The sequence below is a fragment of the Loxodonta africana genome, chromosome 12, assembly GCF_030014295.1.
Source record: "Loxodonta africana isolate mLoxAfr1 chromosome 12, mLoxAfr1.hap2, whole genome shotgun sequence".
Taxonomy (NCBI): Eukaryota; Metazoa; Chordata; class Mammalia; order Proboscidea; family Elephantidae; genus Loxodonta; species Loxodonta africana.
The window spans coordinates 93166348-93178663 of NC_087353.1; the positions used below are offsets into that span (position 1 = coordinate 93166348).

At 48.2% G+C, this 12316-nt stretch overlaps 1 protein-coding gene and 1 long non-coding RNA gene across 2 annotated transcripts in view; one reads left to right on the plus strand and one right to left on the minus strand.

The window, feature by feature from the left end:
* The window catches only part of AMZ1 (archaelysin family metallopeptidase 1), a 51182-nt gene that overhangs the window by 9916 nt on the left and 28950 nt on the right, over window positions 1-12316 (plus strand). The window lies entirely within an intron of this gene.
* On the minus strand, window positions 2-10504 carry LOC111752444 (uncharacterized). The gene is made up of 4 exons (XR_010323696.1): window positions 10320-10504; window positions 9049-9472; window positions 8282-8946; window positions 2-8111 (listed from the first exon to the last, which is right to left on the minus strand). It is a non-coding gene; the product is annotated as an uncharacterized LOC111752444 (long non-coding RNA).

The window sequence follows — 12316 nt, forward strand, 5'->3', positions numbered from 1 at the left end:
TTCTGTGGGCCCCACCCTGCCTGCCCTGCTGTGCTGTCATCACGCGAGCCCACCCTGCTTGTGGCCCCACCGAGTCCCCATGCTGCACTCCATGCTGGTGAGTGACTTGGGCTGCAAGGTAGTGTTACTGAACATGATAGGTTCACCGCCTGTGCTCTTAAGAATAACTAAGGGTCATGTGGATTTAAAGCAAGGCAGTTTATTGCTTGCAGCCAGCAAGGAGACAGGAAGATCGTTCTCAAAGCATTGTCTCTCTGAAAAAAGGGGTGGAGGAGGTTTTATGCGATGCAGGAAAGGGGAAATCATACACATTCATTAAATTTCTGGGAAATGGCATGTCTAGTCCAAAGGGGTGTGCGGTGGGCGTGTAGGCTGCCGGCGCAACTGATGGCTCAAGATGGTGGCCTGTGTTCTCTTTAGATGGCTCCTTGTGTACTCTTGACATCTGTGTGTCCCCAAGAAAATGGCAGCGTATACTGAAAACATGGTGGTCAGATTCACCTTCAGGTTACTGTTTCATAGCACGTGCACTGGCTGTAGCCAGTTTGCCTGAAAAATAACTGTAAGCAGGAAAATTAAAAGGAAATGGGGTGGGGTGTTTCTTGATCTTAACTGCAATATGCTTATAGTTGCTTTGTAAAATCTTTCACTGCCGCAGCTTTCGGCTCAGGGCCTATTTCCTAGCTAGTCTCAGTCCCCCCCGCCCCGCCCTGCCCCAACCCTGAGAAATTCACACTCCTCATTCTTGAGGGGTTTAAGGATGGAGGTCTCTTCTTCTGGAGCTGCTTCCTGCTGACATGGGACGTAGAGGCCTACAGGTTAGAGGAGTGGAATTCTCTTGCTGCCTGAGCTAAACTGTCATATCTTTCCTGTATCCACACTGGCCCTTGACCAGGCTGCTGTTTTTCTTCTTGGTGGGGGATGGGTTGAAATCCCTTAGCAACCACCATTTGGAGCTGGAACTTTTGAATCCTGGAGGATACAAATGTGACTAATAAGTTAAACAGACAAAGACCAAAAAGAAGTAACAAAATGGCAACTAGAGGACCAAGTGATGGCAAGAACCGGGTTAGTGACAGACGGGTTCTGATAGTTTCCCAAATTTTTGAATTAGTTTGATCCTGGCTGAACCGGTGGAGCCACAAGGCTGCATTAAGCAGATTTTTTGCTGTAATTTCTATCTGGCCTGTAGCATTTACATATGTACAACAGCTCGTGTTGGCTACGGCACATACTCCACCTTGTTCAGCGAGTGGAAAGTCAAAGGCAATTCAGTGGTCTAATACCAGTCTAACAAGGGAATTGAGGGCAAGGTTGAAGGCTCAAATGCCTTCCCCTGAGTCTTGAGCGATGGTTTCACTGACTCAGTGATATCGGAGATGACTGAACTTTGGTAAATAAATCCTGCTGAAGTTGCTGTTATTGTCCCTACAAGGGCTACTACTCCTGCTATAATGAGCCCAATTCCTCACTTAGTTCGTTTGGGGGCTTGAAACACTTGTTAGTTCAGGGTTTGGGTATACAAAGCCTATGGTACAGATTCCATCTTCTGTTAGAGGGTTTATACAGGTCAAGGCAGTGTTGCCACAAAGGAACTTTAGGCGTTTTGGAAGGCAGATGTATGTAATGTTTGCGGTAAGGTTAGACAAACTGCGGTGAGTAAACACTGGTTTTAACCATGACTCATGGATCATGGATAGTGTTACTGAGGGTTTACAGCCAGGGTAGGTTCCTAAAGGGTATCTTTTTTTTTTCTCTAAGGTTGCTTACTGCCTTTTCGAAGGAAATATGATTATTTGCAATGTCTCTGGCGCACGTTGAGCTGGGGTTAAATACTTGGAGACTACTGGACATTGCAGCTGTCTCTGACATGCACGTCCAGGACACTCTAGGTGTGGATAGTTGGGGAATAAAATTATTCCACATTAGTAGATGCCAAGTGTAAAAACAAGAGTTTTGGCCCCCTTCAACAGGCAAAGGGGACACTTGAAAAGGGGCTATGGGTAGTGGATGCTGGGCTCCAAAGGCTTTAACTGTGGAGGTTAAAGTCTCATTATCCAGGGGTGTGGCCAACAACCAGGGCAGGTGGGTTCCTTGTTCAGTTGTTGCTGGAGTTTGGTAACAGATCCAACAATGTGTTAAACTGTTCCCCAAGGCAACCGTTTGGGAAGCACTGACTAAATAGTTGGTATTACTTAATGTTAAAGCTGGATGGGTTAATGGAACAAGGTTGGAAATTAAAACTAAATTAAGATAGTCATAATTGCAGTTGATGTTAGGTTTACTTACACTTGAAATGACTCAGCACCGGCTCATTAAAGCATACACTAGAATGCATAAGGCTTGTCCAAAATGGGGAACAACACAGGCAAGGGTTAAAATAAAAACTAATAAAAGGGTCAAGACAAAAATAACTCCTAATATTTCTACAACACTTATTCTCATGATACTTCTCTACCGGTCCTCATTCCATCTTTTGAACAGCCACTTAAGTCCTTCAACTGGTTCACAGGTATAGGACTCTTGATTCACAGGCGGTTCTTCAGGGTTTTCAGGTGGCAAGAAAGGTACTTGAGAATGATGGACCTACGGAGTGACTCCTTTTAACCTGAGAGCAGAAGGAGTTGTTAATAATACCTGATACGGGCCTACCCATTTTTCAGCCAGTTGGTCTCCCGGGCTCTCTTCTTGCCAAGACTTTAAAAGCAGCAAGTCTCCTGGCTGGAATTAGAGCAAGTCACCCTTTGTAGGTTCAGGGAGTATCTGGTTGCCGTATTCTTGGAGTACTCTCTGCACTTCTCCTACATTAATGATATATTTTAATGTTTGTTACATCTCCTGAGCCGAAAGATCATCTGCCTTAAGAAAAGGTCTTCCATAAATCAATTCAAACAGGCTTAACTTTAGAGTTCCTCTGGGGGTGGCCCATATCCTGATTAAAGCGATGGGCAACATATTAACCCAGATTTCTTGAGTTCCTTGGCATAGCTTTGCAAGAGTTCTTTTCAAAGTTTCGTTCATTCTCTCCACCTTTCCTGAGGACTGAGGTCTCCATGCTGAGTGGAGCTTATACATGATGTCTAAGGTTTGGGATAAATTCTGAGTTATTTTGGCAGTAAATGCAGGGCTGTTGTCCATCTGGAGGGACAGGGGCAAGCTGGGTCTGGGAATGATTTCTTTTAGAGGCCATTTACGTAATTCAGTGGCTTTCTCAGTCTTAGCAGGGAAGGCTTCTACCCATCCTGCAAAGGTATCTAGGAAGACCAATAGATACCTGAACCCTCGGCATGGGGGCATTATTGTAAAACCTACTTGCCAATCCTCCCCTGGGTATGTTCCCCGATGTTGAACAGGTTTTACTAAGGGAGGAGGTGTTGGGTGAGTGTTTGGGTTGTTTTTTAACGCAACCCAAATACTCACCAACTTTTAGAAACGTGCTGTATCACTTTAAGTTTCTTCCCTGTATTAAGGTCTTAAGCTGAAGATGCAAAATCTCCTGACCCTAATGGCTGGCCTCATGGGTTGCCTTAACCTCCTTCCAGAGTTGACAGCTGGGAATATAAACCCTTTTATTTGCATTCTAATACCAACCATTGGTCTGTTTCCCAAATCCCTGAATTCCTGCATCCTGAATATCCCTTGGGCTATATATACTGGGGTTTAACAGTTGACAGGCTGATGTCAGGAATAAGGGCCATCTGGGTCACTGGGGGGCTGTACCCAAGCTTCTTTCTTAGCAACAGTGTTGGCTTCATTGTTACCCCAAGAAACTGGAGTGTTCTCTTTCCGACATCCCTTACAATGTATAACAGCCACTTCAGTGGGTTACTGCGCTGCCTCTAGAAGTTCTAAAATAAGGCTACCGTACTTAATGAGTGCGTTCTTGGAGTTAAGAGGCCACTTTCTTTCCAAATAGCCCCATGAGCATGTATGTTGGAGGAATATTTGCAGTTTGTATATACGTTAATTTTCTTGTCTTTCACCAATCGCGATGCTCAAGTGAAGGCAATAAGCTTGGCTTTTTGTGCAGAGGTTTGAGGAGGTAAAGGCTGGGCGTCTATAATGTCATGTAAACTTACTATGGCGTATCCCACTCTGTGGATACCTTGTTCCACAAAACCGCTCCCATGAGTGAATCAGTCTTCATCTGTACTTTCTAAGGGATTGTCTTTCAGATCCGGACCTGCTGGAATAAACTTGGTCTATTGTTTCAATACAGTTATGGGTCAGCTCATTATCTTCTGAGGTTGTAGCAGGCAGGAGAGTATCAGGATTTAAAGCCTGACAAACCTTTAGAGTCACTTCGGGGGAATTTAATAATATGGCCTGGTATTGGGTTATTCTCCTTCCCGAAAGCCAATTCCCTCCTTTAACTTCTAAAACAGTCTGAACCTGATGGGGTGTCAGCACCTCCATAGGTTGTCCCAAAGTAAACTTGGATGCCTCTTTAATCAGGATCACAGTGGCAGCGACTGCCCGCAAACAGGCTGGCCAGCCCCGTGCCACTGGGTCTAGTTGTTTAGAGTAATAGGCAACTGGTCTAGTGAGAGGGCCAATTTGTTGGGTGAGTACTCCTAGGGCCTGTCTTTCTCTTTCATGAACACACAACCTAAAAGGTTTTGTTAAGTCTGGGAGACCCAACGCGGAAGCTCTATGTAATTCTAGCTTGATGGTTTCAAACGCTTTTTCGCACTCCTGAGTCCATTCTAAGTGTTGGCTCTCTTTCCCTTTTAGAGACTCATATAAGGGTCTTGCTATTAGCCCAAAGTTGGGTATCCAGATTCTACAAAATTCAGCCATGCCCAAAAATCGTCGTAATTGCTTTCGCGTGGTTGGGGCTGGGAAGGAAGTTATGGCTAATATTCTTTCAGGCAGCAGTTGTCGAATGCCTGAAGAGAGCTGGAACCCTAAATATTTCACTTTTTTCTGTGTGATTTGGACACGGGAAACCCTGTAGCCTCGGTTTGCCAAATGATTCAGGGCCTTAATGGCATTCTTGTCCGAACTGTTTTGGTCTTTACTGGCTATTAATAAGTCATCTATATACTGGAGTAATATCCCCTCTTCCAGCTTTAAATCTCTGAGGTCTTTAGCCAAAACTGAACAAAAAAGGTGAGAAGAGTTTTTGAAACCTTGAGGAAGGACTGTCCATTTAAACTGAGTTCTCTCCCTGGTGTCTGGATCTTCCCATTCAAAAGCAAATAACTCTTGGGAATCGGGGTGCAGGGGTACACAAAAGAAAGCATCCTTTAGATGTAACACAGTAAAGTAGGTGGCAGTAGCAGGTACCTGGGTAAGCAGAGTATATGGGTTGGGGACCAGCGCGGGAATTGTTACTACAGCTTCATTTACTGCGCTTAGATTCTGCATGAAGCGATATTCTCCATTAGGCTTTCTAACAGGTAAGATGGGCGTGTTGCAGGGGGACTGACAAGGTTCAATAAGCCCTTGTCTGAGAAGCTTTTTTAATACTGGCTTAATCCCAGCTATAGCCTTTGGCTTAAGTGGGTGTTGTTTGCGCCAAGGGAGAGCAACTCCAGGTTTCAGTTCAACCCGGACAGGATCCGCGCTGTTGGCTCTCCCTGGTCTGTTCACATCCCAAACCAAAGGATTTACTTCTTTTAGTATATGTTGAGGGATATCAGGCACCTTCTGTGCAGAATTCCCTGTCTCAAGGAGTGCTGGAAGTCTTGCTCCTTGACTTTTGTCCATTTCTACAGTAACTTGATCCCCAGAGAGGAGAACAGCACCCCCTATTTTGGTCAATAGGTCACTACAGAGCAAAGGAACTGGATGCTCAGGTATAGACAGGCAAGAGTGAGATAGAGTACGTGTACCTACCTCACAGGATAAAGGGAAGGTAAACCTCTTAGCCTGGGGCCGTCCTGAGACTCCCGTTATCACACAGTCATGGCTGGAGAGTTTGCCAATAGGTTTGTTCAAGACCGAGTAGGCAGCTCTCATATCAAGTAAAAATTCCGTTGTCCTACCTGCCACTTTGAAGGTAACCTCAGGTTCCGCAGGGGGGACGGAGATCGCTTGTTGCTGTTCAGAGGGAACCAGGCGGTCCTCTGGGCCTTGGCACTTGGAGAGTTCTGGCATCTGCAGTTTGGGGTTACCGTTGGGGCAGTGACCATGCCGTCCTGGCTGAGGACGGCATGGACACTCCCGTTTCCAGTGTCCCTCTCTCTTGCAATATGCACACTGTTGGGGCCCCAGCTTTGCTGGAAGCCCTGAAGGGCGGCTCCAAGGCCTGTCTCGTTGGCCCCTTACCTGCAATGGCCCAGGTCTTCGGAGGTTACCTTGACATGGTCCCTGGATAACTGCAGCCAACAACTGGGCTCTTCTGTCTAGACTCTTGTCTCTCTCTTCTTCTTCTGCCTTTTCTCTGTTGTTGAACACCTTAAAGGCTTCCTCTACTAGCTCGGACAATGGGGTCTGGGGTCCACCCTTCAGTTTTTGGAGCTTCCTCCTAATATCTGGGGCGCTCTGAGTTATAAAGTGATAACCCAGCAGAAGGGCAGTCTCTGGTGCCTCTGGGTCTTTGTTGGTAAACTTCTTAAAGTTCTCTGTCAGCCTACTCAAGAAGGCATCTGGGTTTTCATCCTTTCCTTGAGTTACTTCTCCGATTTTTGAATAGTTAACTGGCTTGTAAATGCACTTCTGCATTCCTTCAACCACACAGGTTATAAAATATTTCATTCTTTCCTGATCTAGTTGGTCCTGGTAATTCCACTGAGGGTCTGTCCGGGGAACTGCCTCATTCCCTAGTCTCAAAATATCGTGCCTGGGGTTAATGGGGCTAAAGCTGTCAGCATGCTGTCTTGCCTTTGCAAGTATCCTATTTTTCTCGTCAGAAGTACAACAGGTAGTTAAAATTACTATCACATCCTGCCAGCTGAGAGTGAAGTTAAGACTGAGCTTGACAAACTCTTCTCTGAATTTTTCTGGGTTTTCTGAAAAGTTGCCCAGCTTTTCTTTACAAATACTTAAGTCTGAAACTGAAAATGGGACCTGCACCTGGACAACCCCGCCCTGTCCATCCACTGCCTCTTGCACACACAAAACTCCCCCTGTGGTCTTCCTAAATTCTTCAGGGGAAGGATAAAGATTGCGAGGGCAGAGGTCCATAGGAGTGGAAGGGAGCTCATTAGGGCCGAGCACAAGAGATGCCGTGGGTTCCGGATATGGGGTGAGGGAAGGTGGGATGGATGGGGTTTTGGGGGCCAGATCAGAGACAGTAGGGAGACAGGAGGGAGGGAGGTATTCTGTAGGATCAGGTGGGGGTATTGCTGGGGCCAGAACAGGGCCTTGGTTAAGAAGGGGGTCTTCCAAAAGATCTGGTTCCCCGGATCCCCTTGGAGGCTTCTTTGATTGCTCTTCGGTGGCTAGGGCCACACAGGTTAGTTTGCATTTGGCTTGTAACCTCTTGTTCCCGTACAGAGCCATAAAGGCTTGAACGTAGGGGATCTCATCCCATTTTTCTTCTCTTTTGCAAAACAAATCTAGCTGTAAAAGAGTGTTAAAATTAAGAGTCCCGTGCACGGGCCACTTCTCCTGGTCAGCAAGGGTATACTGAGGCCAGGTAGTGTTACAAAAACAGATAAGCTTGTTCTTTTTTAGTTGACCATGAGAGAAATACTTCCAATGCTTAAGAATGCATCCCAAGGGAGAGTCCACCGGTAGGCTTTCTCGGCTTTTTTGGTTTCCCATTTTGTTCAGTTAATTGTTTCCAAGAAGCTCGTTTCTTACTCTTATGGGTGGCCGAAACCATTAACTCTTTTTCCCTAGCCCACCAGGGATTTATCTGGCATTTGCGTCGAAGCCAGGCATTTTCCCAACTCCGGAAGAGAACTTTCCTCTGGAACCAATACTCTGACTGGAGCGTCCTCCCGGCTTTGTCACTGAACCCACTCTAGTCTATTATATTAGTTCTCCCCAGACATCTCTTTCCCTTGACTAATCTACAGATTTCTCCAAAAATCTCTATACTTTATGTTCTAATTCAACCTGAATTTCTTTCCACCAATCAATGTCCATGGGCTTATTCAGATCCAGGCGGAGGGATTTCAATCTTCGAATCAAGTCAGATGAAAATGTCTACATCCACTCTGAAAACAGAACCAGACCAAGTTGGAGGGACTTCAATCTCCAATCTAGTCAGATATATCTACACCAACCTCCCAGAACCAGGGTGTACCCACCAGAGACAAACAAACAGAGAGAAACTATGCCTGCCTTGTAGCCAAACTGAGAGTAAAGTCTCAGAGTCAGAACTTACCCAGCCTGAGGGGCGCTGAACAAAAGGAGTCCAGGTGGCCACTTCATCTGTCCAGGGACAGTTTGGTCTGCTCAGGTAGTTGATTCTGGATGTTTAATTGGTGACTCAGTCACCAGGAATTTGTTACGCAACACAATGGGTTCGCCGCCTGTGCTCCTGTTAAGAATAACTAAGAGTCATGCAAGGCATAGCTTATTGCTTGCAGCCAGCAAGGAGACAGGGAGATCGTTCTCAAAGCACTGTCTCGCTGAACAAAGGGCCGGAGGAGGAGGAGGAGGCTTTATGCTATTCAGCAAAGCGGAAGTCATACCAAAAAAAAAAAAAACCCACTGCCATCGAGTCTCATAGATACCCTAGAGGACAGAGTAGAACTGTTCCATAGAGTTTCCAGAGAGCGCCTGGCAGATTCGAACTGCCAACCTCTTGGTTACCAGCCTTAGCACTTAACCACTATACCACCAAAATGGTATGCATATTCAAAAGAGGTGTGGGTTGGGTGTGGAAACTGCCCGCACAACTGGTGGCTCAAGATGGCGCCTCCTGTACTCTTGACATCTGTGTGTTCCCAAGAAAATGGCAGCTTGTGGTGAAAACATGGAGGTAGGATTCACCTTCAGGTCACTGTTTGATAGTGCACACACCAAATCTGGCTCTAGCTGGTTTGCCTGAAAAAAAGGAAGTGGGGTGGGGTGTTTCTCAGTCTTAACCACAATATGCTGTTTATAGTTGTTTTGTAAAATCTTTTGTTACCAGAATAAGGTTCTTACCTCTTGCTGGTCAAGAATGAGCAGGTAAGGCATGTAGTTTTTCACACGAGCAAAGCTTTATTGAAGAGGCTTGCATGCGGAAACAAGGAGGGCCTAGAGCAACGCATACCCCCGTCTCACAGAACAAAAGACGGCCTGAGTTTTTAAAAGTTCTTGGGCGGGAAAAGATTCATGTTTATTCATAGACATAGGTGGGGATATGTTCACTAAGGTGTGCACACAGAAGCTTTCCAAGATGGCTCCTGTCCCAGAGGCCTCTGGGGCTCATAGCAGGACTTATTATGGGGTGTCGCACCTGCACAGTCTGTCCCTCCCTGGGCTCGATTCCCCGGCTGGGGCTGTAGCTGCCCCTGGTGGAAGGTCACACTGTGGTTACAGGTGGATGTTTGCATGTGTCCCTGGGCCTCGTTTTCCCCAGCTGCTTCTGAAAGGCAATTTTAAATAAGTCTGTGGGCTATTTTTAGATACCCTGCCCCATTGTTCTGGGGAATGGCTTTGTTTCTGCACCCTGGCCCATTTCTTGTTACTTTGTTTGCAGATTTGGGGGCCCCTCTGTCCTTGGTCTTACTAAGTCTCTAGGTTCCACACTCAACCCCTATTACCTCCCTGATTAAAAAAAAAAAACCAAACCTGTTGCCATCGAATTGATAGCTACCCTAAAGGATAGAGTAGAACTGCCCCATATGGTTTCCAAGGAGTGCCCAGTGGATTTGAACTGCCGGCCTTTTGGTTAGCAGCCATAGCGCTTAACCACTATACCACCAGGGTTTCCAAATAGTGTACCCTATTTGTCTTTTACTTGCTTCTCCTGTAACCACACCAGTCTCTTTGCTATTTCTTAAACAGGCACCCTTCAATCTCAGGGCCTTTGCTCCCTGTCTTACCTTCACTGAGGCAGCTTTCAGCTCAGGGCCTATTTTCTCAGCAGGTCTCAGCAGGGCAGGGTAGGGCGGGGGGGGTGGGCGCCCCCCCCAGGTGGATGAAGGGCGCTGGATGAAGGGCAGGAGCCCTCCGTGCCAGGGTGGGGGGCCAGGAGGGGCGCAGTAGCCAGGAGGCATGCCTAGCGGCACCACAGCACCAGCCCTGGGTCCCCCCGCAGCCTAGCAAGCCCCAGGATGGCCAGGAGGCAGCGAAGTGCCCTGTGAGCGGGACTACAGGAGTGCTGGGCAGACGCACCAGCGGCCCTTGGGCAGGAGGAGAGGGCAGTTTGGGAACAGCAGCATGCACCCAGGGATGGTTTGGGTGCAATGCCGCTCGTGGCGCTTACTTACCACGTCAGGGATCAATGAGCCTGGGGGGTCAGCCCTGGAGACCAGACCGGAGGAGGTGGGGGTGTGGTCCCCATATCCGGCCCTGTGCTCCCGCTCCTGGAGAGGGCATTTGCATCTCCCAGGCCAAGGACACCTCCCCCAGGTCCAGGCATGCCCCCCAGGTCCCGGCGCTTCCCGCCAGCTGCCGGCGTGTTCCGGGCTTGGCCAGGTAATGACTGAGAATAAGGTTCGTTGGATGCCATGCACCCAGGAAAATATGGCAGAGTCACAGAATCAGAAAAGTCAAGAGGGGAGTGGCCACTCAGAGATGCCAAACTTTAAACAGCTGCTGGGGTGACGTGGTTCCTTCCTACCTCTCTGCTCAAGGGGCAGACACAGTCAGGCTGAAGCCTGGCAGGTGAGGGACAGTGCTACAGGAAGCCAGGGTAGCCCGAAGCCCTGGCTCCTGTGATCTAGCCCCTCTGTTTCCCCTCCTAGCAAAGGGACCATTCTGAGAAGTGTGAAACCCCAAACTATGCACCCCTTTCTGCTGGGGGCTGCTCAAAGACTCTTGGTTTGGTGAGGACAGCAAATGAATAGCTGGTGCAGCTGCCAGGACATTTTGTAAAGCTCATTCAGGACAGAAAAAGAGCATGATGTCTTGTCTAAAAGCGGGGGCTCTGTCTAGTCAGGTGGTGGTGAACAAGCACCCCAGCCATGTCCCATTCGCAGCCGGACCTGGATTACCTGGCCAATGAGGAAGAAAAGGCCTGGACCAAGACATCGTCTTTGCCAGTGGGAGGGCAGCAGGGAGGGAAGGAGAGGAAGAGAGCACAAGCGGAGGAGGGGAAGCTGGCTAAGGAGTTCGGCCATGGTGACAAATGTGAATAGCACAGAGGCAGGAACATCTTTGTTCTTGAGAGGAGACTGCAGAACTGGGGTGACGACTTCTCTGCTTCTGGGGAACCGTCAGCAGGTTAAGAGTCCGTGTTCTAGTGTGAGCCTTCACGGCTTCAAAACCCAGCCCCGCTGCTTTTCCACTGTGTGACCTTGGCCAAGTCACTTACGTTCTCTGAGCCTCAGTTTCCCCAACTGAAACATGGGCGTCATAATAACACCTGAAGCCTCCCAAGGTTGTGGACACAGTTAACACACTTGGCTGCTAACTGAAAGGTTGGAGGCACCTCGGAAGAAAGGCCTGGTGATCTACTTCCTCAAGATCAGCCATCGAAAACCCTTTGGACCGCAGTTCTACTCTGACACGCATGGGGGCACCATGAGTTGGGTCAACTTGACAACTGATTAATTATCATTGGGGAGTCCCTGGGTAGTGCTAACAGCTAACATGCTCAGCTGCTAACAGCAAGGTTAGAGATTTAGTCCACCTAGAGGCACCTAGGAAGAAAGGCGTGGCAACCTACTTCCAAAATATCAGCCATTGAAAACCCAATGGAGCACGGTTCTACTCTGACACACATGGGGTCACCCACCATGCATCGGAAATGACTGTTGGCAAAACTGGTTTTGGTGGGAGGAGTGTTGGGTATAGCCAGCGTTGGGTTCTGGATGAGTTAGCTGCTATCATGAGAACAATCAGCAGAGGAGAGGGAGAGGCAGTGTGGCAGTGTGGCCCGAAGAACAACCAGGAGGCCTGGTTTTGGAAGTTTTTGTTTGGGAGCCATTCATTGCCAGAGTCAGGATGAACAGGTTGGCACGTGGCAGAGAGGCTGCTGGCAGGGTAAAAGAATTCAGGCAGTGGCCGAGGGCAGAGTATGGGGCTTTCCCTTAATGACCATCCCTGCCCTCCACCCCCGCATGGGCTTCTAAACAGGAAGTACTACCTGGGCAGACTCCAGAGGCAGGGAGACCTGCATGGTGTCAAAATACTCTCAAGTCTGCAGCCAGAGGTGGCAACTTCTTCCAGGCTCTTTGGGCATCTCAGGTCAGCTGGCAGCACAGAGGCTTCTGGCACTGGGGCAGGTGAGTGAGTGCAGTATCTCTCTGGCATAGTTTCCCGT